This window comes from Abramis brama, assembly GCF_963993115.1.
Source record: "Abramis brama genome assembly, chromosome: 23".
In the NCBI taxonomy this organism is placed as follows: Eukaryota; Metazoa; Chordata; class Actinopteri; order Cypriniformes; family Leuciscidae; genus Abramis; species Abramis brama.
In genome coordinates this window covers 31094182-31121861 of record NC_139985.1, presented here as the reverse complement: position 1 = coordinate 31121861, position 27680 = coordinate 31094182, and the positions used below count along the sequence as shown (strand labels likewise).

General features: G+C 38.3%; 1 protein-coding gene across 1 annotated transcript in view; it reads left to right on the top strand.

Moving 5' to 3' along the window:
* The first annotated feature begins 821 nt into the window (after window positions 1-821).
* atp2b2 (ATPase plasma membrane Ca2+ transporting 2) overlaps window positions 822-27680 on the top strand; it is a 184025-nt gene continuing 157166 nt past the window's right edge. The window contains exon 1 of the mRNA XM_084100829.1: window positions 822-975. The gene's annotated coding sequence lies outside the window, so the exon portion shown is untranslated. The remainder of the gene's footprint in view (window positions 976-27680) is intronic.

Genomic DNA, 27680 nt, shown 5'->3' with positions numbered 1-27680 from the left:
CAGTAAAGTAAATGTTTAGAGAACATTCAAAAGTAACATTCCCATAATGTTTGCAAAATGACAAAATTTATAATCACCATGCAATCAAAATTGACATCCCTTCAAGAGGGCATTACACAAATTAATAAAAATGACACATTAAATAAAGTAAAAAGTTTGTAGGCCGTGCAAATTGTACGTTCTGAGAGCTTTTTTGCTAAGCAAGAGTGAAATTGTAAGTAAATAATGTTTTATCTCTTGTAAAAATACTACAAAAATAGGTCTACAATTTGAAAAGTTACATTTATGAATATAAGAAAGAGAATTAAGTTTATTATAAAGCAGGAATTTGCATTCGCTCCAAAAAATCCCAAAACAACATATTTGGGATTCATTGAAAAAACTTGTAATATAGTAGCCTACTTGAGGTAAACTAAGTAACGCCGCTCTTCATTTGTTCTTGTTCGAAAAGCCTTCATTACGTCACAATAGCGAATTCTCTTTCACGTCGACTAACGTTTTCTCTAACGTTCACATAACCAAGAAAACATTTTCGAACATTCTGAGAACATTCGAAATGACGTTTTCATAACTTACTGGGAACGTCAGCAACACGTTCTTAGAACATATTTTTGTGTTAGCTGGGCAGCAAAATGTTTATTTCTAATGGAAATCCTCCTGTATAACTAATTATCCAAAATCTTAACGCGTGTAGCGCGTAGTTTTCAGGACATCCCGGATTCTTCTCTCGTGGGTCTGTTAGGAGGTTGAGTGTATAATTCACACACTGATGCTTACAGACGAACGGCATTTGTCTCTGTGAATGAATGAAAACTTCTTCGCCATGTGTTGTGAAGCCGCTCTTCCCCTCGGGGTAACACACACATATGAGACGTAATGGAAAAATCTCAGTCACTTCAATCTACTCAAAGCCCCCGGATCTCCTGCCAACCCAATGCTGTGGAGCTCGAAACACACGCCAGAGGACCACACCAGGTACGTTTACATGGTTCATATATCGATCATATATTGTTGACGTTACGGTGACGCGCCTCAGAGAGCGCGCGACCTGATCGAGCATCACTGGGAACCATTATGACTGATGATTGGAGGATGAATATAACTTTCAGATGGCTGGAATCAAATGAATATATAATCAGCATGACATTCTGACAAGAGCCTCGCTATATGTCTGTATTGTTCATGGGAGTGTGTATTGGTTGTGGTTTCGAAATGTGAACAGCGTTGCATTATGGATATTTCATAACGAATCAGACCTCGACGAAACATTACAGAGCAATAATTATAATCAAGCTGGCTCTAATATGTCAAATGCATAAAAGGAGAACGTGCACTTTTTATGAATTTGCGCTTGACTGGTAGAGTTGGTGCATTTTGTTTAGATATTGCCTCATATTCTGGGCTGAAATGTACCTGTATAAAGCAAGCTGTTCTTATACTGTACGAAGGTCATTGAGCTGCATGGACAATGCTGGAATATGCTGAACGGTGGGATTTAATTTTAGTTTGGTGATTTGTGAAGGTTATTATTGCACACAAGACACTGGATTATGTTAGAATGAATATCCCTATTGAAATAGGTTGTGACTCCACTGTACTGTAGTATAGGGCTGATTGTGCATCTCTAAAGCACAGTCACACACATGCGAGTGTTTTCTAGAAGTGCTTCTGCATGTCAAGTTTTTCATAAATGTCAGGTCAGGACATGTCTGAAGTTTTATACACGTATTTTATGCATTTTAAATGTCCTCAAGTTTTATTGATTTAATTTGGCAGACATTCTTAACCAATGTATCTTGCCTGGTGTACATTTCATCAGGTCTTGCATTTTCTGGGAATTGAACCCATGACCTTGGTGTTGCTAGCACCGTCCTCTACTGTTAAAAGCACAGGAACATCACTAGCGTTCACACATGATCGGACATTTCTGCTGCTTACAGAAACATCAAAACATTGTTTTGCCAGTAGAAACTGCAACCTTTCCCCATTTTTGCTGTGTCATGAATTATTGTATTTCATAGTAACTGATTCAGTTATGCTGAAAAGCCAATATTAGGTAGTTTGATGGCAGTGTGTAGTGTATTGTGTGAAGGCATGTCCCGCTGTTGGATCAAGATGTGATTACAGAAATACTGACTTTCACAAATAAACCCCGGCTGAGAAATATTCTCTGTGTAATATTCTCTGTGTAATATTCTCTGTGCAATAATCACTGTGTAATATTCACTGTGTAATATTTTCTGTGTAATATTCTCTGTGTAATATTCACTGTGTAATATTCTCTGTGTAATATTCACTGAGTAATATTCACTGTGTAATATTCACTGTGTAATAATCACTGAGTAATATTCACTGTGTAATATTCACTGAGTAATATTCACTGAGTATATTCACTGAGTAATATTCACTGTGTAATAATCACTGAGTAATATTCACTGTGTAATAATCACTGAGTAATATTCACTGTGTAATATTCACTGTGTAATAATCACTGAGTAATATTCACTGAGTAATATTCTCTGTGTAATATTCACTGTGTAATATTCTCTGTGTAATAATCACTGAGTAATATTCACTGAGTAATATTCATGGTGTAATAATCACTGAGTAATATTCACTGTGTAATAATCACTGAGTAATATTCACTGTGTAATAATCACTGAGTAATATTCACTGTGTAATATTCACTGTGTAATAATCACTGTGTAATATTCTCTGTGTAATAATCACTGAGTAATATTCACTGAGTAATATTCACGGTGTAATAATCACTGAGTAATATTCACTGTGTAATAATCACTGAGTAATATTCACTGTGTAATAATCACTGAGTAATATTCTCTGTGTAATATTCTCTGTGTAATATTCACTGAGTAATATTCACGGTGTAATAATCACTGAGTAATATTCACTGTGTAATAATCACTGAGTAATATTCACTGTGTAATATTCACTGTGTAATAATCACTGTGTAATATTCACTGAGTATATTCACTGAGTAATATTCACTGAGTAATATTCACTGTGTAATATTCACTGTGTAATAATCACTGAGTAATATTCACTGAGTAATATTCTCTGTGTAATATTCACTGTGTAATATTCACTGTGTAATATTCTCTGTGTAATAATCACTGAGTAATATTCACTGAGTAATATTCACGGTGTAATAATCACTGAGTAATATTCACTGAGTAATATTCACTGAGTAATATTCTCTGTGTAATATTCTCTGAGTAATATTCACGGTGTAATATTCACTGTGTAATATTCACTGTGTAATATTCTCTGTGTAATAATCACTGAGTAATATTCACTGAGTAATATTCACGGTGTAATAATCACTGAGTAATATTCACTGAGTAATATTCTCTGTGTAATATTCACTGTGTAATATTCACGGTGTAATAATCACTGAGTAATATTCACTGTGTAATAATCACTGAGTAATATTCTCTGTGTAATATTCTCTGAGTAATATTCACGGTGTAATATTCACTGTGTAATATTCACTGTGAAATATTCACTGTGTAATATTCACTGTGTAATATTCTCTGTGTAATAATCACTGAGTAATATTCACTGAGTAATATTCACGGTGTAATAATCACTGAGTAATATTCACTGTGTAATAATCACTGAGTAATATTCTCTGTGTAATATTCACTGTGTAATATTCACTGTGTAATAATCACTGAGTAATATTCTCTGTGTAATATTCTCTGTGTAATATTCACTGAGTAATATTCACGGTGTAATAATCACTGAGTAATATTCACTGAGTAATATTCACTGTGTAATGTGCCCTGTAGGCTCTGAAAGATCACAAAAGTACTTCGTACATGTCCAAACAACCATGGTTTTTCTAGATTGTTCCATTTTTTAGGCTTATTAAATATTTAGATCTGGATGAACAAAATAAAATAAAAAAAATACTGTTGAATAATGAATATGTGCATATCAGGATAGATGCATGATGTCCACTTGAAATAGAGTGCTTAATGTCTCAATCTGACATCATGAACACGTCCTTTAAGTGCATTGCTTCGTCTTTATTGGCAGTACATTACAATGTTTTGCTGAGTTTATATTTAATATTACCAAAAGAGTCGTTCAGCTGTTCATTTGTGCCATGTAGCCAAATCTGATCAAAGCAGAAATCATTGAAATGCCTTTATGATTAGTATGAAGCAGTAAAGTATGCTTGTTTCTAGAGATGCACTGATATAAACATTTTGACCGATAACCGATAATTCTTTATATTTGAAAGCCGATATCTGATATATTTGCCAATAAATCTAAATATTGATTTATTATTTGTTAGCCTGATTACAAAATCAAGTCTCATCATTTAAAGTCATAACCAAAACACACAATTATATGGTTCTCATTATAATTTTATGTAACCTATATGACAGACGTAACTGTTGCACTTATTATTTTCTTTTTTTAAAAGTGATTCCAATCATATTTCAAGTAATTCAAACAGTGTGAACAGTACGCATCTGAAGCGTCTCAGCTGAAGGAAGTAATACATTATGTATAGGCTTTACTATATCTAGCAAAAAAAAAAATTATCGGGCCGATAACGATAACATTAAAAATGAACATGTATCTGCCAATGTCGGTGCCGATGCTACTTGTTTCACGGTTTACTGTCTTCCAGCGATCAGGCGGACATTGCTCATGTGTTGGCAGTGTGCTTTTCAGGTGTACTTTAGCATTACATTTACATTAAACATGAAAGCCCCTATTTCATGTTTGGTTTCAGCATGACATCATAAAACAAGAGTCAGAATCTAAATTTTGGCAATTTTTTTTAGTCATCAGTTTAAGCTGTAATTCACCACTGGTAAAATGAGCTGTGATGGAGAGCCAGTGATGCTTCTCCATCCCTCAAAATTGTGTCCTTATTTATTTATTTATTTATTTATTTATTTATTTTTGTATCATGTACAAGTACAATGTAACAAGCAAAGTACAAACACACAATACGAATATTGTCTTAATATTTTATGCAAGTACAGTAGTAGTGAAGGACACCTGATATAAAGTGGTTTTGAAAGTGTCTGTTGCTGAATGAAGATGGTGTGTGTGTGAATTCAGAGCGATGTGATTGTGTGTTACAGATGTGAATCTCATCTGTGAGGGAAAGAAGCAAGTGTCATTAGCTTAGTTGCGAATTTAACTTGTGTGCACAATTGGAATATGGCATAAAACATTTGTGAATGTGTTCAAGAGAACAAAATCGTCACTTCCTGGAAAACTGTAAAACAAAATATCAGCAATAAAACTGAAAGTTTCTGCAATCAGACGCTTCTGGAGGGAATTAAACCAAATCATTCTGATCACACACTTAGGGCCCTATTTTAACGATCTGAAACGCAAGTATCAAGCGCGAAACACAAGTCACTTTGTGGGCGGATCTCGACGCAAATCTAAAATGTGTTGGTCTGAAGTAGCTTCATTACTCATAGGTGTGGTTTGGGCATAACGTGAAATAAACCAATCAGAGCGACATCTCACATTCCCTTTAAGAGCAGGCGCGCTTGTTCCATGGCGGATTGCTATTATAACGGCGGATTTGCCAGGAGCGGTTCACAGCCGAGGAGACCGACGTTCTCGTCAGGGCCGTAAAACACAGAGAAGTGACATTGGGGATGGAGAAACCCACCAAGATTAGCTTCGCTTAAACAGGCGTATAATAATTTGGGTAAATGTGTAAGCTAGATTTATTTCCCTCGTGTGGAATATTTTTCCTTGTAATAATGTATGGTTTGCAAAAATGTGAACTGTGTCTGTGTAGATGAGAGAAGTGTGTGTGTGTTGTGCTCACGCTACATTATGGCCAAGCATGCGCCCTTAAAACAGCATCTGAATAACGCGCCGCTGACTTTAGACGAGGTTTCTCCTGGTCTGTGGCGGAATTGTTTTCTGAAACTGCAAAATAGCACCAGGGAACGTTTGCGCCGGAACACGCCTCCTCTTTCGCTGAACCGCCCCCGGGAGCGCAAGTTCATTCCCTAATTTACCGACGTGCGTCTGTGGAGGGAAAAGTCCGCTGTGCGTCGGGTGCAAAATAGGAATGAAACATGCGTCGCTGTACAAAGTCAGTTGCACTGGGTGCAAGATAGGGCCCTTTGACTTTCAGAAACACCAAACCAACATCTGAGATGCTGCAATGCCATTGGTCCACTGGTTACTCCAGTTATCCAATTACAGCGGACGCTGAGCCAAAGTCACATGAGGTTTTACGCATCAAGGGATTTATTCAGTAAATGTGTTGCCATTGTCGTTCATGTGCATGTCTTCTTTTAGGATAAAAGCATTATCCGCATCAGTTGAGCGCATGCGTTTTTCATGCATGTTTTTGCAATTTATGCACATCTTGGCGTTTCCATACAGCGTTTTTATGTGTGACATCCCAAAATGTGCATAAAAATAAGTGGACGGAAACACAGCTATTGTTAAATGTCTAAGAAATGTTTGTCAGTTCTTTTCTCTCCTGGCTGAAGTTCTGTGAATATCCCACAATGCATTGTTCTGAAAATCAATGTTTTGTAATGGATTGACCGCTTGAGCGCTGGAAAATGAACATGTTTGTCCATCCATCCATCCATCCATCCATCCATCCATCCATCCATCCATCTAATAAAGGCTTTAAGCTTACATTGTTCTTGAAATGGTTTGATGTTGAATGACCTCTAATTAAAAACTGCCACACTATATCAGCAAGGGATGTATTGCAATTATACATATTGATTTGTTTCTCAGAAATATTTCGCTTCAGTCTGTTCTCTCACTCCATCAGAGGCCGAACGAGGCCATCATCTTCCTCTCAGTGATTTAGTTTAGACCTAACTGTTTGTTCACACTTTAGAAAGCATGGATCTTCAGTAGCCAGAGCCTGACATGTTTGCACTTTGGCCTATTTTTATATTAATGCCCTTTATGGATATGGTATAGTTGAATAATGCATAATTTTTCAGCAGTTTTCGGCTGTTGATGTGGGTCAAAAATGATCTTTAGGAGGTTGATATACATAAAACTGAAATGTATTCAAAATGAAAATAATTTTTCAGTTCTATGTGATTTTCATGTAGGATATTGAGCTATCTATGATACTTAATGCATCTTAGAGAATTGAACAAATATTAGTATTATTATCATCAATACATGTAGTTATTAACTGGTATATTTTATGGTATTGTTAATTCACTCATTACAGTGATTTTACCACGGAAAATATTATTGGCTTATTGATTTATTTGTGTAATGAAATGAAACATTATCATCATCATCATCATCATCATCATCATCAAGCAAACATCAACATTGAACGTTGCTTTAACTGAACCGCTCCATCTTTTAATTTAAATTCAGTTCCATTACAGTATAAAACTACTTTCAGAATGATAACGTGATTACCTCATTAAACCCCCGTCTCATGCACGATTGCAGGAGCACTTCTTTTCAAGCCTGTCGGAAAGGAGTGAATGACGAGGTAAAATCAGTGTGAACATTCTTACCTGTCAGCACTTTTGGGCATCATAAGCACGGTTTGTTTTGGACATTCATATGTCAGAATCTTTGAGTTGCCAACCTAGTCAGCATTTCATGCAACTGATAGTGAATTTCCTTCTTCGACAGCACTTTTGGAAAGTGTTTAATTCACAGCTGATGATCAGGGCCAATTTTATCCTGTCAATCAAAAGGGGGCGTGTCAGACTGCAGCTCACACTGTGTGTGAAGAAAATGTCTTGTGTTGAATTTAACGTGACAATAATGCATAAACAGTTTTTTTTTTAAGCAATGTTAAAGAAGGCTCTGTTTGACCCAATGAATCAGCCATAGTTCAAGCCAGGGTTGCCAGATCCGTGGTTTTATTCAAACAATAAATGCCTTTAGATGCTCTTAAATGTGTCTTTTCTTCCACTTAAATAAAAGTTATAGCACGGAAAAACATGCATGAACATCAGAAGGAATGTTGAAGGATACAGTACAGCTTACCGGAATAGATCCTGTCTCATATAAATCTGAAAATAAACAGTAGTTGAATATAATAGTTTAGGCTCTGTTGCTCATTTTAACCTCTAATATTATAGTAATGTGCCGATTGAGAGGGTCCCTGTATAGTTTACAGCATTAGTTGGAAGTGATTTTTTTTCCCTTAAAGTCTCCCTGTAGTTAATAATTGTATCCCTTAAAACTCATCTTTGATCACCAAAATGACATATTTGAACGTCTTTTCCTTCTTCATGCCTTAAAATATCTTGACTGTAACTCGACACCCTTGCCTTATTTAGTATGCGCGATTCTATGAATATGCAAATGAGCCCCGCCTCCACTCACTCACTCAGCTCAGAGATCCACTGGTTGACGATCACACGTTGATCTGATTGGTTACAAGGTAGTTTGTGACGTCAGAAACACCAGCGATTTCAAAGCGTGTTTTTGAGACTGTCTTTGGTTCACTGCAGTTTTAAGGAGGAAATACTCAGCAATGGAGTCGACTTATGAATTTACACATGCTTTGTCTTAAAGCAGATTAAAAACACCACATAGACACATAAACAACATTAAAAGCTGGATTTTCACCACAAGAGGACTTTAAGAAAATCTAAATATCAGTGTTCGTATGGGCAGATATCATTCTGAATAATCATAAATCTATCATCAGACTCTGTATAGATGAGCTGAAGTCCAGCAGACTGTGGTGTGTCGAACTCTTTCTCTGCAATGTTTCCTCTGATGTATGGAAGTGTTTTTGGAGCAGGAGAGCGTTTGATTCCGGCTAATTAAACGAGCATCTGAAGGCCAATATTGATGTAGCAGGTGCTTGGACTCTTTTATAACGAGTCGTTCCTGAGAAATCTGCAGCTAATGAATAGTCAAAGTTAGACGGGAGTTTGTTTGAACAGAAGCGTCCAGATGTCGCCGCGCAGCTCAAGGCAAAGCGACTGAAGAATCGAGACTGAAGAAGAAGTTTCTGTGGCCCGCTCTCGTTTCTCTCCAAGCCTTTTTCTCCAGTGTTAATGACTTCTGAAGCCCTGCTGAGACTTAATATCAAGAGCCGACAGGAGTCCGTCGACGTGTAGCCCGCAACGGTCCATTACAGAGTGTGTGTTTCTGGGCGAGAGGTTCAGAAGAGGGCAGTGTGTGATGCTCTGTGTACGGTCTCCGAATACAATGATGAACGTGTGTTTTAAAGTCACCATGAAATCAAAATTGACAGGGTTTTGTGTGTGTGTGTGTGTGTGTGTGTGTGTGTGTGTGTGTGTGTGTGTGTGTGTGTGTGTGCTGGGCAACGATTAATCGCATCCAAAATAAAAGTTTGTGTTTACATAATATATGTGTGTGTACTGTGTATAATTATTTTGTATATATAAATACACACATATGCATGTATTTATTTAAGAAAAATGTGTTATGTATAAAATATTTATATATAAATTATGTATAAAGATATATACAGTATATACATGCAAATATTTATTAAATATACACATGCATATGTTGTGTATTTATATATACAAAAATAATTATACACAGTACACACACATATATTATGTAAACACAAACTTTTATTTTGGATGCGATTAATCGAAGCCCAGCACTAAAATTTTGCAGTATTTATTTTAAATGATTTATCTGTGCGAATCATTTTTGTTTTAAATTCATGTTCTAATCTTGAATCAGAATAAGTTCCTCTTGCAGCATCTCTTCTCTTCTCTGATGACGAGGGCGGGGCTTTAACCTGTCACTCACATGAGATCAGCCAATAGCAAACCACAACCATCCAATCATCCAATCAATTCCCCATGGACACAATCAAGACACAATCTAGTTTGTTCTAGGGCCGGAGCTTAATAACGCAACTGATTCGTTCAAATGGCTGATTCATTTAGGAGCAAAGCAACGGTGACTGTCTTTATGAATGGATCATTGAATCATTGATTTGTTCAAAAACGCTGATTCATTGAAGAATGAAACCCCTCAGAGATGCACAACGGTTCTGTTTTCATTGGCGGAAAAACAGGCAATATTGAAAATACTGTTTTAAATGTAACTTACGATGTTAACTTTTTGTTTATTAAAGTTTTTTATAAAATCAATAGCATATAACATTTGCAATCAAGCTTATATGTAAATGGGAAAAAGCACTCATACTGTACAAGAGCGTTTTACCCCCATACACTGAGCGTCATCCTCTTTTCACTGCGCTTTGCTAGTCTACATCACAGTAAACCTGTGCACTCGCAAGGACTGTTTTAGAGTTTTTGTAAAGTGAAATACTCGATAATGTCAGGTTCCACAACATTAAAACATTATCTATAGTATATTATAATTAGTATATTATCGTGTATATTATATTATAATATAGCATATTAGTATATTATTCTAATTAGTATATTATCGTGGATGATACATATCGCACACACATAATGTCCATTTGCATTTAATCCATCCGAAATATGTGAGATTAGATAATTAGTGTGTCTAAAATCATACTTCACTGATAATAATAACCCACAGGTCTCTGGATGCCGTACTGTCAGGGTTTTCCTGCACATCTGCAAACCTGACTGATTGCACAATCGCATTTAATTAATAATCAACATAATCATGTATTTGTAATTTGTGTTTACTTTTGAGTTGTTATTATAAGGGTATAAAGTAGAATCAAGGGCTTTGCATCCAAAAATGGCATGAAATATTATTAAAATGCTTTTAAAAATGAATATGCAAATGCTCTGCAAATGATCAGCTCTGCTCAGTCTGAAACAAAAGAGTCTGTGGTTTCAAGATTCAGTTTTAATTGTTTCTACGATCATGTCTCCTGCTGTTTCATATTCTACTGTCTCATGGATGTTCTTTCCCATCACCAGATTCCCAGCGATCGTTCTCAGAACTCGTATAGTTATAGTTATAGTTATAGTTATTAAAGATTACAAAGATTGCATTTAATAAGGTTATTAAAGATTACAGTATTAAAGATTATCTAGTCTTAAATAATGTTCTCAAAACATAATCTACACCTCGATCATGGAAGGTTTTTGTTCATGGAAAGTTTTAGTTGGACATTCGTCTTACATTCTTAAAATGGAACTACTTGTTTCGGAACGTTCAGCGAACATTCAAAAGTAACGTTCCAATAATGTTTAAAGAGTTATAAATTGGAATGTTGACAATGTTAATTTAACCAAGAAAAAAAGTTTTTAGAACATCTAAAAAAACTGGACGTTTTGAACTTTCTGAGAACATTCAGCTTTCATAACTTAATGGGGAACATTAGCAAAATGTTCTTAGAACGTGTTTTTTGTTAGCTGGGTTAGTACGTGTGTGTGAACTGGGAAGCAGCCATGGTCTCCACTATGAAGACAGCAACTCAAACTGTGTTTATAAAAATGCATGCGATTGTGGGAAATGGTGTGTGGTTTTTGTACTATAAAAGGCTTGTAAAGACAGGAGTTTGGCCACGAGGAGGTCCAGGGTTTGGGTTTGCTCATCGTGAGCTCTGGACAGCACATGTATCTTATACTAATAATATCTGTGGTGGGAGGGCATGCTATTTAAAGTTGTCCTGGCCTGTGGGTGACGTCCCGCTCCGACCAAAGGGCATGAGATTCCCAGTGTACAGATGCCTTCTCCATCCAGACCCGGACCACACATCGCAAGCTCACTTTGATGCCTCCTCTGTCATCGGGTTAAATGACTCACTACAGGGAGACTCGTATGATCCGCTGCTTCAGACCGAGGAGGATCTCGTACTGGGGGGATCTCACACAGAGATCTTAAACCCAAAAATCAAAGTGAAAAATATGAAATTATACTTTGCATAAAGAAAATTAAATTAACGTCTTCAACTAATCAGCTTGAGATCCTTTCCATCTAAACTGGTTATTTATCTAGCAGTGAATGTTGGTGGGTTGGTTTGGGGGTTTAGCTTATTTATTGATAGCCTAGAAATCTAGATAAATCAAAAATTTATTTTGCAGCCAGTGTCGTCTAGCAACTCTCCGTTGGCTTTCGAGCTGGAAAAACCAAACTCTAGTCAGGCCAATCAACTCATGTATAGAGTCGGTGGGCGGGCTTAACACAATGACGACAGAGTTGTGACGGTTCAGCCTGATCTCACGGCAATTCGTACGAATTCTACGAGGTGACTAATTTGTATGAATTCATACCCCTGACCCCGCCCCTAAACCTACCCATCACGTGGGTTTAGACAAATCGTACAAATTTGTACGAGTGAGGTCGTACGAATTCATACAAATTAGCCACCTTTTTATCACTCGTACGAATTGGTTGTGAGATAGCGTTGGACGGTTCCGCGTGAATTCCCTGCTACTTGAAAACAAAGAATGATCTTTCGAATCGGCTTTGGCCGCGACTCTGGAGGACTTGGAGTTAAGCTTTTCTTTGAGGAAAGAACAAAGAACGGCACTGAAGTCATTCTTTAAAAAGGAAGATGTGTTCGTAGTTTTGCTGACCAGATACGGCAAAAGTTTAACCTATCAACTAGCTCCGCTGGAGGGAAAACGCTCTGGTTGGTTTAGCGCTGTCCTATTGAGTGCAGAGGGAATCTGAAAGACCACCATTTATCCCGGCCCTCGGACTGAGCCGTGCCAATGGTGTGTTCCCAGACCCAACATCATGATGTGGGTATGGCTTGTCAGGCTAATTTATTAAAACATTATTCATCGAAACATAACAGTTTCAATAAATAAGCTAAAGTAAACTTAAAAAAGTATTGTATTTACTTGGAAATGTGGTACCCAACAGTATGCAGATATATAAGACCGAGATGAGATCTTTCATCTAAACTGGTTATATCTCTAGCAGTGAATGTTTTATGATCAGCAGAAGAATCATATTCATCCGCTCAGAGCCGAAGCACAACCACAACAATGTTCTTCTGCAAAATACTTGCAGTTTAGTTTTTTTTCTCTAGAGGGCCAAAATATTCAGCGTTATATTAAATTAAAATGTGCCACAAACAGAGCTCTGCCAGTCCTTCAGTGAGAACATACATGAAACAGACAGAATATGTTTCTTTTACAGATAAACATTGAACTTTTTTTGTGCCAATTATCTTCTCGGCTCAAATGAGTTTCCATAAATCCCCGGAAGCAGATCCTTCTAAACACTCCATATGATCGAGAATACCCTTCATCCACAGCTCAAACGGAGAGCTCAATAGGTATGGCGTAATGACTTTTGAGGCACAGATTGTGCAGGATTTGCGGGGATTATGCGGTGGTGTTTCTGATACACACACTCTCTCTCCTGCGACACACACCTGCGGACGGATACACACACAGCTGTTACTCCTGCTTGACCTCTCGATCTCAGATCTGACCGCGTGTCTGGTTGGGTCTTCCCAGCGTCCCGCTCTCAGGACAAATCCATTGGGAAAAACGCATGGAAAAGTGCAAACCGCTCTATTTTTAGTCGTGCAGCCGCTGGATGTTCATGTAAATGCCACTATGGCTCTCAGTTGCTCCAAAGTAAGTGCTTTTCTCACTTTTCTTTCTGAAAATGAGTTAGTTATTTTGTTCTTGTTTGTTAGTTTAGGTTGGTCAGACATTTAAAGGAGATTATCATGATATTTTCCTTAAAATCAGTTAATGCCCAGCAAACTTTCATGTACGTGTTAAGATAAAACCTTCTTTAAATAGCATTTATAGAAATTCTAACATATTTGAGATGTGTTGTTATGATGTTGAGAGAACAATGATATGTCCTAATTTATTACTAATTATTGCACTGTTTTTATTCTTGCATTGTCTATTGTGCTCTTTATTGGCGAAGCTGCTTAGACATACTCTCTAGTTTCTGATGTTTTTATTGGTTAATGTTTTTATCTTGGGTTTTGACCGGGACCTTTGCACTTAGTTTCGTTCCTTCATGTAAAAATGTGTATGGAATGACAATAAAAGACCCTTGAACCTTGAACCCTCGATGTCATTACGTTCTCAGAGGAAACATCCCTGTATTGTTATTTGTACATGATGAATGTTAATGTTAATTTTCTTGGAATATTGCAAATAAACGTTCAAAGGATGTTATATTCTGAGTAAAAATAATGATAGAAGAATATTGTACTAACATTATCGTAATGTTCTGATCACAACAAGGAAACTGGACTTTTGAATGTTTTAGAAACATTGCAAACCACTGTTCAGACAACGTTTTTAGCACGTCATTTTGTCTCAGCCTGCTGTGTTTGAGTGTGTTAGTGAATCGCACGCTCTGATGATGCTGTTGTCGAGTTAGAAAGCTATACGATACCGTTTCATGCTTAACATACAGAGGGTTTCTGTGCTTTTCTCCCTGTGGAGTTCTGTTTAACTTAAATGCATTTTTGGCCTCAGTTGTTCATGCACAGTAGGACTATTGCACTATAACATTATTGTGGGGTGAATCATTTGGTTTTAAATTAATTTAACAGAAGTTTACATTAAAATCTCTTTTTAGAGCCGACTTTGGTATCTTGAGCACAGTTGAGACACGATTGAGATTTCTGAGTCTCTATAGAAGAGACACGTGTGAGATTGCTTTGGTCTTTGTCTCATTTTCTCTGTTTAATATCACTTTGAAAGCATGAATGTTCTCAGGCAGCAGATCATATGTCTTTGTTTACTGCTGTGGTTTACTTTACCTCCATGTTCATTGATCCAAACGTGTTTTGACTGCTGATTTAAGCAGATTAATTTCTAGTGGGATCTTTCTAGAAACAGTTGGGATTGCGTGCGGCATACAGATTCACCAGTTTAGTTTCATAATGCCATTAAAATGAAAGCTTTGTGAGGTATGTGCGGTTTCTAATGGCAGATTTGTGTTTTGTGTGCCAGTCCCCGTGAAATGACTCGCTTTGAGATGTTAGATGTGAAACGGTATGAAAATTTCATATCATGATTATAGTGACCAAAATTATCATGTTTATCAATATTTTCACGGTTTTGTTAAAATGAGATGAAAATGTTAAAAAATGAACTGATGCACACACTGAAAACATTTTTTTACTAGTTTTATATTTGAAAATCAACAAACAACAAATAAAATTAGCAGCTCTATGCACTTTTTTAAGCATAAACTAAATTATTTGACCGTTGTTAATAGCAACACATTATTATGAAAACAGCACATCTCTTGTATCACTGCGGACGTGCTCTTCAAATTCATTCATATGCAACGTGCCGTCTTGTGTCTCAGTTTTTGACTGTATTGAAAATGAAATCAGAGCACTTTAGTATTAACACTACTATAATATTTGTAGTGATCATCTTGTCTGGACGATTGTTTTGTACACTGTACAAAATGGATTTATTGGTACGATTTCCCTCACGACTTTTGTTAACGGTAAAATATGACCCAAAAACACTAGAAACTAATAGTACTCTTATTGAGATTAAAAGGCCAAATACACTCAACATTTTGTCAAAATGGGCTTGGCGTTTTTAATAAATGTTGTTTATAATAAATGCGACTTGAAAGGCACGAACACACTGCAGTTTAATTCAGTTGTCAGTTCACCGTTTTAGAGTTAGAATTATATTATAAATATACCTTAAAGATTAGAAGTACACTAAAAGTGCACATTCAATACAATTAATTGCACTTCTTTTCCACAAAGATTGTCATGCAGGTCACTGCCCAAAGATCACTGTATGAACGGTGTGTTTGACGGCTCATTAAACACTGATGTTCAGTCACAGGTGTGTGTTTATTGATCAGGCAAACCATATACTGCCTTCTGCCTGCACCACACAGCCCTGAGACTCACGAGCACACTGAGAGAGAGTGAATCGCATCTGTAATCTGAGCTCTGGCCAGAGAAACCTCTTTCCTCATGGCAGTGATCGAGTGTACACCAATGGCTAACGGAGGTTCGGTCTCTGTTGTGATATGAATGACCCTCCTGATGAGATTTCAGGGGTTACACCTGTGTCAGAGGTCAACATCAGATCTGATGACAGGACTGATCTAATGGCATGCAGTCTGATGCTCAGTGAAATAGACAACATGTTTGTTAAAGTACACATGAAACCCATTTTACTTGTGTAATGTGAAGTATGTGAAGTTAAACGGGATATTCATCTTGATGTATCCCAATTGTAACTCAATTATTTTCTTTGAAATAGTGCGCACTTTTGACAATAAGACAGTGGGCCCTGTTTTAACGATCTGAAACGCAAGTATCAAACGCGAAACGCAAGTAACTTTGTGGGCGGATCTCGGGCACTGTTGCTATTAAACCGGCGGGATAAATGACTCTTGCAAAATGTGTTGGTCTGAAGAAGCTTCATTACTCATAGGTGTGGTTTGGGCGTAACGTGAAATAAACCAATGATAGGGTCATCTCACATTCCCTTTAAGAGCAGGCGCGCTTGTTCCATGGCGGATTGCTATTATAACGGCGGATTTGCCAGGAGCGGTTCACAGCCGAGGAGACCGACGTTCTCGTCAGGGTCGTAAAACACAGAGAAGTGACATTGGGGATGGAGAAACACACCCAGATTAGCTTCGGTTAAACAGGCGTATAATAATTTGGGTAAATGTGTAAGCTAGATTTATGCCTATTTTTCACATCATCATGGACACAACAATGATTTCCCTCGTGTGGAATATTTTTCCTTGTAATTATGTATGGTTTGCTAAAATGTGAAATGTGTAGATGAGAGAAGTAAAGTTATGCACGTTGTGCACACGCTACATTATGGCCAAGCATGCGCCCTTAAAACAGCATCTGAATAACGCGCCGCTGACTTTAGACGAGGTTTCTCCTGGTCTGTGGCGGAATTGTTTTCTGAAACTGCAAAATAGCACCAGGGAACGTTTGAGCCGGAACACGCCTCCTCTTTCGCTGAACCGCCCCCGGGAGCGCAAGTTCATTCCCTAATTTACCGACGTGCGTCTGTGGAGGGAAAAGTCCGCTGTGCGTCGGGTGCAAAATAGGAATGAAACATGCGTCGCTGTACAAAGTCAATTGCGCTGGGTGCAAGATAGGGCCCCAGGAGCGTTTATTAAAGCCTCAACATTTTCTGAGTTGTCTCCAAAAAGAAGTTTGATGTTGGTAGTTGTATTATGACTCTTTCTCTTTTTGCTCGTCACTTCTTCTCTGAACTAGGATTCTTTGTTTTAACATAAGTTGAGGCTCGAGCATTTTTATTTAGTCCCTAGTTAGTCTCAGGTGTGTTTCGTACGCGTTTTTTTGTGGGTATAAAGTGTGCAAGATGTAACAGATGTTAAATAAGATAAAATACACATAATATAACAAAATTACATGTATTTTCATATTAAACTTTGCCATAGACATTTATCACTCAGTTTTGCACTTATGCCAAACCATATTAATTAAATTAATAACGTCTCGGTTAGGTATATAACTTCAGCTCCCTGAAGAGGGAACAAGACGCTGCGTCAAAATGCTTTGGGAACGGCTCTGCGTGATGAAGGCCAATGAAGGCCTGCAGTACGATAGATCTTAAAATATTAGTAGGAACCTTGGGAATATAACCCGGTCTGGGGTGAAGTCAAGCCTTTACCATACCAGGCGCAAATTCCAGAGTGGAACATCTTCAATAGGCTCAAAGGGAGCCAAGGAAAGGCCTTCTAACACAACAGCCAAATCCCAAGCCGGTACTCTCGTGCAAACTTCAGGCCCAAGCCTCAAGGTGCCATGGAGGAAAGGGGTTATTAGAGGGTGTCTCCCCAAAGACACACCACCCAAAGGAGTGTGGTAATCAGCTAAGGCTGCCACATACACCTTTAAAGTGGAGGGTGATAGATCTGCGGAGAATCACTCCTGCAGGAATTCCAGCACTGCGACCACTGAGCAGTCCAGCTAATGATTTCCACCCCATGAAGTGAATAATCTCCACTTCAAGGCATAGAGTTTCCTCAGGGATGGAGCTCTGGTGTTGAGGATGACCTCAACAACCTCGTTTTAGAGACCTGGGGCCAGTTGCATGAACATAGCCATTATGTTAAGACTTAAGTACTAGTATGACCAACTAGCGGTTAATCAAGGGACAATCAGTTTTACTTTTTAGTATTAAAGTAGATCAATCTACATTTTTATATAACTTACTTTAAACAGTTATGAACAGTCTTAAAGAAAAAAATGTGACGACTAACTTTTAAGACTAGTCTTAGTAGTTTATGCAGCCAGCCCCTGATCTTATAAGTTGAGCCGCCAAGCCCACAGTTCCCATAACTCTGGTCGGAGGTGAAGGATCGACCCCTTCGCCTGAGAAAGAAGGTCCCTCCTGAGCGGAATCTCCAGAGGAGATCCGTCGAGGAGAGACACAAGGTCCGAGAACCATATTCGGGCCGGCCAGAACTGGGCTACCAATAGCAGATGGACCCCTTCCCGGCGAACTCTCTCCAGAACTCCCGGGAGCAGAGCGATCGGGGGAAAGGCGTACAGGCGTAGCGTCGGCCATGTCTGTACCATAGCATCCAGTCCAAGAAGAGCTGGATGAATGAGGGAGAACCACAGTGGACAGTATGCCATCTCTAGAAATGCGAACAGATCTACTTCCGCTCTAACGAAATTCTCCCACAGGAGCTGGTCCCGTCACAGACCTTGAGTCGAGCGACCACTCATGATCATCCCCCCAACCCTTGAGGGATGCATCCATTGTTAGCATGACGTGACGACATGGAGCACCCAGCACAGGTCCTTGGGAAGGAAACCAAGGTTTTTTCCACATAACTAAGGCACGAAGGCATCGCCACTTGACCTTGATCATGCAGAGCGGATTTACCCTCGGGGAAAACTCCTTGGTTTTGAGCCACCACTGCAGGGGTCTCATATACAACAGGCCAAAAGGGATCACGTCGGATGTGGCTGCCATCAGACCCAACAGCAATAAAGTACTGGCTGTAAAACCCAGGAGGAGGAACCCGTTCTATAGCTTACTTTGCCTTATAGCCTTCTTGTTACATCACCAGAGCTTACTTAGGGCCCAATACTGTGGGAAGGACCAGGGGACCAAGGGAGCGAACAACCCCCACGGCGCTACGTATCCGGGCAGATGATCGGATAAACACTCGCTGGGAACCGTTGCGCCCCGAGACATACGAGGTGACGGGGTTGGCAGAATGGCCAACGTGACATTAAGAATTGGATGGAAAGAATGTAAAGAACCTCATGTAAAGAACCTGGGTGTTGTTGTCGATTCTGAGCTAAAATTCGACAAGCAAATAAACTCTGTTGTCAGAGCCAGTTTTTTCCAACTTAGGGGTTTACAGAAATTGAAATCTTTTCTATCTTTTGGTGACCTAGAGACAGTCATTCATGCTTTCATTTCAACAAGGCTTGATTATTGCAACGCTCTGTATGCCGGTATAAACCAGTTTTCACTATTGAGTTTGCAACTGGTTCAAAATGCTGCAGCTCGCTTCTTAATGGGGAAGAAAAAACGTGAGCATATCACCCCTATTTTATCACATTTACATTGGCTACCGGTCAAATACAGAATTGAGTACAAGGTTTTAACTTTTGTATTTAAAGCCTTGCATGGTCTGGCTCCAGTTTATATCTCAGACCTTATTTGTCCATACTCTCCCCGAAGATCTCTTAGATCATCCTCTGACAAATTATTAAAGCTGCAGTCGGCAAGTCTGGCAGATTGGATCGACTTAGCCAAAATTTTGAATGTTTACAACTCTCATGCCCCTCCCCCACTACCAGCGAGCACCCTCCCATCGAGGTCGTGCTCGTCAGCGCGTGTGTACCTGATTTTCTGTGAACGCGTCCGTCTCTTCAGCATCGATCAACACCATGGACTCGGAGGTAGGCTGCCCTGGCTAATCTACCCATAGATAGCAATAACCGAGGAATTGGAAGCTTGTTAGTAGATTTTCTCTCCGCCGTCCATCACGCTTCGTACAATCTTCAGGCGAACTTCAGGCGTGTCGCGTGCATGTGATAACGTGCGCGAAGGAGGGGGGATCTGCTGTGGCGTGTGCACGACCTGTGATTGACAGTCAGATCTCACCCCCCCCTGCGCTGATTGGACCCGATGATCCGGGAGCGGTGGATTTTTGCAAAACAAATAACACGCTCCAGGTGGAGTTAGAAGCTCGGGTTTTTTTCTAAAACCACCTTATTTATGTTGTTCTGTCGGATTATAGTGTCGATTTCACTGAATATGATCAAAAAAATGTTGCCGACGGCAGCTTTAACCATTCCACTGTTTCGCTTTGAAGGTGACAGAGCCTTTTCCGTGTTTGGTCCTAAGCTGTGGAATTCGTTACCTCAGTTTGTTAGGTTATCTCCTTCCTTATATGCATTTAAGTCATCTCTGAAAACGTATCTTTTTTTCTCAGGCCTTTTCATAATTGTGTATATGTAGTCTTAGTGAGTTCAATTTCTACACCATGTATTTTTGTACGACTGTTATTTTTTATTGTGTTTTTGTGAAGCACCTTGGTCAGCAGTAATGTTGTTTTAAGGTGCTATATAAATAAAAGTGACCTTGACCTTGAAGGCACCGAGGGGAGACGGGCACCGTGTAAAGAGTTGGAAACCGTCTGCCCTCAGAAGCCTGACACGACTTCTTTGACAAAGCCCTCTTAGCAACAATAATAGTCCTCAGATCCGTTTTGCCCTTCGAAGGCTTCGCCTGAGAGCGGCGCCCGCATCCCAATGGAGGATGAACTGTTGAAGAGAAAGGACTTTTTCTTTAATTTCAGTCAGGTTGAGCCACAGATGTCTCTCCGTAGCCATAGAACAGACCACTGACTTGTCCATCTAACTGATTACGTCAGTGCTGACCTCCTCGCTGACACCCAGGTCACCCTGCTTTGCCTGTAATGCAGATATAGTGTGCCTGACCTGCCGCCGAATAAGCTTTACCCAACAGTGAAGATGTAGCTCTTAAAGGCTTGATGGGTAATGTCTGGGCGTTAAGGGACGAGACTGAAGGAGAGATAGCTTGCAAGCATCTCTTCAGCCCTGGACATCGCCCCATAACCGTGCTGTTTTAGTCCCATGATGTTAGAATACGTTGAGGTCTGAGGACTAAAAATACGGTATGAAACCTGTTCTCTTCCATGAAAGGAAAGGGAAAGAACGGCAAGCCCAGACGCAGAGGTTGCACATGAGACGGCATAAAGCGTTCGTCTAATTTACTTTTCAAAGAAAGCTCATGTTTCTCGCCCGGCCAATCGATATTTAACTTGGCTACGGCGCGAGTGACAACCTCCATGTGCTCCTCACATGCAGGAGACTAAAGTGACGAGACTGCAGTATCTCCTGTCTCGATACTGACAACATTGAGCTCCTCAGAACTGGATAATTGTAGAACCGGTGCTTAACATTTATTATGGCATTTATTATTGCCATTGTGCCAATAATAACATTTAATATTGTTATTAATAACTTTTGCTATTTGGTAATAGTGCTAATGGTGATGGTGCTATTAATAACTTATTATTGTTATTAATAACAATAATAATAACATTTATTATTGGCACAAATTTCACATTTCAGTTTGATTTCAATTCACAAGCTTGCAATTAAATTCTGATTCAATTCAAATAGATATCGATTCATTTTGATATATATACATATATATATTAGGTACCGTTCATGGTAAAAGTCAGTTGGAACTACATTACTATGATATTTAAGGTTAAAAGGCGAATAACATTCATTGGTGGCAGTCATAAAAAATGTATGAATTTATTTAAACATACGACATGTTGTAGAACAGTAAAATATATAATGAATATGTAAATGCTGCTTTAATTTTTCTAGCTAACTATCGAGTTTATGGTCACTGAATGGCTTTTCTGAGGTAAATGTGACGTTAGGTGACATTGTTCTCAAGCTGTTTTATTGACGTCTTTCTGCGGTTGAAACACTGATTGATCGATTACATGAGACATGATTGATTTCACTAAGTTGTCCTGTATCTTTCAACATTCCTCCTGATGTTCATTGATGTTTATTTGGTGCTGTAACTAGTAGTAAACAGGACGAGATCTGTCACGCCACATTAAAGAGCGCCAAAACGGCATATTTACAGACGTAATATATATTATTATACTCCAAACTCTTGTAATATGCACGACTCAAGTTTCATCTGTGTGTGATGATGATGAAGGAGCGGTGTACACTGCGTAGGGACCCTGTGAGTCAGAACACAGCGAGTGCCTATGTTGTAAATGGGCACCTGGTGATCACATGACCTGCGTGCTCCGTGCTGATTGGTTGTTTTCTGCATTCAGCTGTGCTCCGGTGGCTAGACTGTTATGCCTCCAGCACTCATTCACCCATGGCAGACTGGGAGATATTGCAACACAAAATATGTTTTTTGACAATATTGATGCATTTCTTTATCCTGAAAATAGAAATTAAAATTTTCAAATATAACTGTGCTAAAATGAGTTATGTGTGGGGGATTCTTCAAATATGAGCTCTTTTTGTTCTCTTAAAACACTTAGTTAGTCCAACAATGTATTATGCATCACAGTCAATGCATTACAGTCATTTTTCTTCAATAAATGATGTAAGACTAATTCCATAGTTCATAAATATACAAATATTTGCACACTTCTAGCATTATTGCCCAGAATAACAGTTTGATAGGAAATATGCTATTAACCTTGATTGTTCTTTATTATCTTCACATCACATCATGTCTCATATTTCATATTTTTTATTTCATGATGCTATGATGAATAGAAAGTTCAAAAGAACAACATTTATCTGAAATCTAAAGCTTTTGTAACATTAAACACTACCGTTCAAAAGTTTGGGGTCAGTAAGAATTTTTATTTAATTTTTGGGGGAAAGAAATAAAATAAATCAATACTTTTATTCATCAAGGATGAGTTAAACTGATCAAAAGTTACAGTAAAGACATTTATAATGTTAGAAAAGATTCTATTTTAAATAAATGCTGTTCTTTTGAACTTTCTATTCATCAAAGAATTTTGAAAAAAAAAGTGTACACGACTGTTTTCAACATTGATAATAATAACGAATGTTTTTTGATCATCAGATCATCATATTAGAGTGATTTCTGAAGGATCATGTGACACTGAAGACTGGAGTAATGATGCTGAAAACTCAGCTTTGATCACAGGAATAAATTACAGTTTAAAATATATTAAAATAGAAAACAATCATTTTAAATTGTCATAATATTTCACAATAATACTTTTTTATTATTATTTTTGTTATCAAATAAATGCAGCCATGGTGAGCAGAAGAGACTTCTTTTAAAAACATAAAAAATCTTACCGATCTAAAACTTTTGACCGGTAGTGTATATTAACACAAACTTTTATTTTTGGATGCCATTAATTTCACAGCCCTCCAATTACGTACACTAACATTTGATAAAAATTGTAAAAAATTGGCAAAATTGTTGGTCAATGACACTACAACTGTTTTTATGGAATTTTTTAATTCCATTTTTAAATTGTTTGTTCATTAAACTCTATTTTTGTTATGATAGTTTAAAATATTTAATAATTCTTATGTATTTTTGTAGTTTAATATTGAAATCTGTATATAATCTGTACAAAAACCCTGTGACTGACATGAAAGCACATGGAGTTGAAGAAACGTGTATCTGAGATCGCATTAACCAGACGCCCTCAAAGACCCTGAATCCTCAAAGATGATGTGCTGTTCATACTGAAGATGTTTGTGTCGCATGCGTTCATTGAGTCGGGACAGGCGCTGGATGCATAGTCTACAGTGTTGAGAATAATGGAAAATCACAGCTAGCACAGCTTTCTGACATTCAGAGCAGTGGAAAATGCAGGCCAGTGGAAAGAGGCTCTGAGAATAAATAACTTGATAATGTTAATGGCCGACTCCACAGAAGTGCCACGCTAGATGCTATCGACACAGACGGGACCTGGACACGGGACTAACCAATGCACAGCCGGCCGAAGGAGGGCTACCTCCTAAAAATAGGACTCAACTAGTGCTCTCTCGGGGTTACTCGGTTCAATTAGGCTGTTTAATTAATTGCCTGTTATAATAATTACATAAGTAGTGAAGTGCTGCCCCTGGGAGTCTGAGAGCTGCATCGTGCAATATCATTTTGTGGCCCTATAGGGACGACTCTATCATCAAGATGAATACACTGATCATTTGACATGATGGCTTGTGTTTGGGCTTTTATGTTTTTTTTTCTTTTTCTAATGTGCAACACCAGCCATGAGACTCCCACAATGCACGCTGTTTTTGAAAGTCTATTCACTTTTATTCGCATGTCGCATTGCAAAACGTTTCTTGTCTCGTCACATTCAGTTATGAATTACATTAATGATGTAAATGATAGCACATTTTCATTTCAAAACATCAAAATCTGATAAAATATTGAGTATTTTGTATTTATTTTTGTTGGTGGCTGAACGTCGGCGACAGGGAGTCACTCATTACACAACATTTCAATGGGAAAAATCCCAGGCATCCCTTCCTGGTCTACAAACTACGTTTCACAGCCAAACACACGTGAGAAGTGATACAGGAATTCATATAAGAATAAAAAAAGAAGTGATGCATCATGTGTCTCTCAGATCGCGTCTTTGATCGCACACACTACGCGTTTTGTGAACGAGAACTGATTTGCCTCTGATTTTGTGCATTTGACTGCGATTTCAACGGAAGTGTCGTAGTGTAACAGCGCAGCGCTTCTGGGTTTACGTCAGAATGGAGGCTCACTATTGGCCAGCATCACACGCATGACCAGTGTCGGCCAATAGTGAGCCTCCGTTCTGACGTAAACCCAGAAGCGCTGCTGTTACACTACGTGAACTCACTCAGACAAACACAGAAGAAAATCAAGAGTTGAATAAAGTCGTTATTTGTGTTTTTTTTGCGCACAAAAAGTATTCTCGCCGCTTGATAAACTGAAGGTTGAGCCGCTGTAGTCACTGGACTATTTTAACGATGTCTTTACTAACTTTCTGGGCCGGCAAGTTTCAATAACAGAGAAGCCGATGGAGGAGTGAGACAGCTCTCAGATTTAATCAGAAATATCTTCATTTGTGTTCTGAAGATGAACGAGAGTCTTACGGGGAACAACATGAGGGAGAGTAATTACTGACAGAACCTTCATTTTTGGGTGAACTAACCTTTTAAGGTCCCCCTGTAGTCAATGATTTTATCCCTTAAAACTCATCTTTGATCACCAAAATGACATACAGTGCTATGCATAAGTTTAGACACCCATGCTAAAGTTGACTAAAAAGAGGAATAAAAAATCATCTTTTGGAAATTGAACTTAAAGGAGCTGTATGTAAGAAATGTATTTCAATTAATCATAAAATGGCCCTGATATGTCACTAGACATTAAGAAATCATGTTCATTTCAAATACTTATATCACTGACAATAGTAGTATGGCTAGGATATTGTCATTTAAAAAGTGAAGTTGCAGCCCTCAACTGATGTTGCTGTTGTCATGTTGTGTTTTGGCCTGAAGCGCCACCCTCCACCTATCTACCAATCACGAAGTCAGTAGTGTTTCTGCATCCGGGTTGCCAGCTCTGCTCTAGTTGCCACAGCTACAGCTACAAACGTTCCTGCTGGATTCTGCAGCCTATCTGGCAACCTCGAGTCAGGGGGGGGGGGGAGGGGATACACCGCTCTACAGTCATTTGAAAGTGATTGCAGTACCAGTTTTGGCCACAATCTTACATACGGCTCCTTTAATGCCTTAATTAAAAAAAATAGGAAAAATCCAACCATTAAGGACACCAATTTTCTTTGTGAATGAATAATGTATCATAAATAAATAAATGTTCTTCCTTAAAATACAGGGTGCGTAAGTCTGGACACCCCTATGTTAAATTCCCATAGAGGCAGGCAGATTTTTATTTTTAAAGGCCAGTTACTTCATGGATCCGGGATACTATGCATCCTGATAAAGTTCCCTTGGCCTTTGGAATTAAAATAGCCCCACATCATCACATAGCCTTCACCATACCTAGAGATTGGCATGGTTTTATTTCAGTTAGCCTAAAAGCTGGTTTGATTTGCATTGAGAGATGATCTTATGGAAAGTACTCCATGCCAAGTAACTGGCCTTTAAAAATAAAAATCTGCCTGCCTCTATGGGAATTTAACATAGGGGTGTCCAGACTTATGCACCCTGTATTTTAAGGAAGAACATTTATTTATTTATGATACATTATTCATTCACAAAGAAAATTGGTGTCCTTAAAGGTTGGATTTTTCCTATTTTTTTTAATTAAGGCATTAAGTTCAATTTCCAAATTGATTTTTTATTCCTCTTTTTAGTCAACTTTAGCATGGGTGTCTAAACTTATGCATAGCACTGTATTTAAACATGTTTCCTTGAAAAAAAATTCTTCATGTCTTAAAATATCTTGAATGTAACTCGACACCCTTGCCTGATTTAGTATGTGCGGTTCTATGAATATGCAAATGAGCTGAGTAAAAATTTAAATCATCACAATTATTAAAATTGTTGGTTAATTTGATATAATCAAACATATCAGACATATTCAATATACCGGGCAGCCCTGCATGGAAGTGATGTAATAGTCGTTTCCTCTTCCCTGCGCCTGTAAAGTTTGCATGCCGTTGTGTCCTTTGATAATTGAGCGGGTCGAGTGGCACTGCATTGGAAATCCGCACCAGCCATTTATTTCAATTAAAAAGCATGCAGCCTGGCGTCTCAGATGTAGTGGGCATGAAACAAGCATAATTAGGTTTATTTGGCCTCTAAACACCCAGAGGGAGCCATTAAGTGCAGAAGACTGGATGCTCCAATAGGTAGTAATAACTCTAAGAGACGTTTGTGCTGAGAAGCGCCCTTAATTTTACCATGACATTGCGTTTTTTAAAGTACGCATCTTGTGTTGAACACTGGCCTTACAGACACTGCTCTTCCTCGAGGGCCGTGACCCGAAGGGCCCGCAGGCTCTCGCTGGGACATTACAGTCTCTAGTAAACTGTTTCTGTGCATGTCTTGATTTATAGTATTAAGTGCTAGAAACATGGAAACGATTTGCAGGATAAACCCTGCATACTGCGACTCATGTTGACATGGCACTAGAAGATATAAAGTAAAGTTGAGCCTGACATCTGATTGCCCACGCTGAAATTTAATTAGCTATACAGTGTGATGCGACAAACACACAAAACTTCAGCTAAAACGGGAAAGAGCTTTGAGTACAACTAAATCTGAGGTATATTTTTACAGACTGCCGAAAGATACAGAACAGAGAAGCAAACGTGTCAAATGTGTGTATTATTGTGTGTCAATATGATGAATTTAGTGGTAAAATCACACCCTATATATTGTATTGTTATATATTGTTTTGACAACTCATCAATTAAATATTTACCATCGTATATTCTGCATAATCGGATGTTTTTAAATAAACACTGACAAAAAACTACACAAGTTTTAGTGCTGGCGATATGATGATATATATAACATTGATATGAGTGATCACATGGATTTAGACTTATATTGTATTTATATAAAGCGTTCACAGGCAAATTTGCTTCATGTATTTCCTCAGCGTTGAAATCAGGCTCATATAAATGTCAGAAACACGATGTCAATATCCATGATCACTGGATCTTTGATAAGGTGTAAGAAACACTATATCGAGTCCAACCTTTAGTTTAAACTGATAATTGTACATTTAATTTCAACGTTAGTT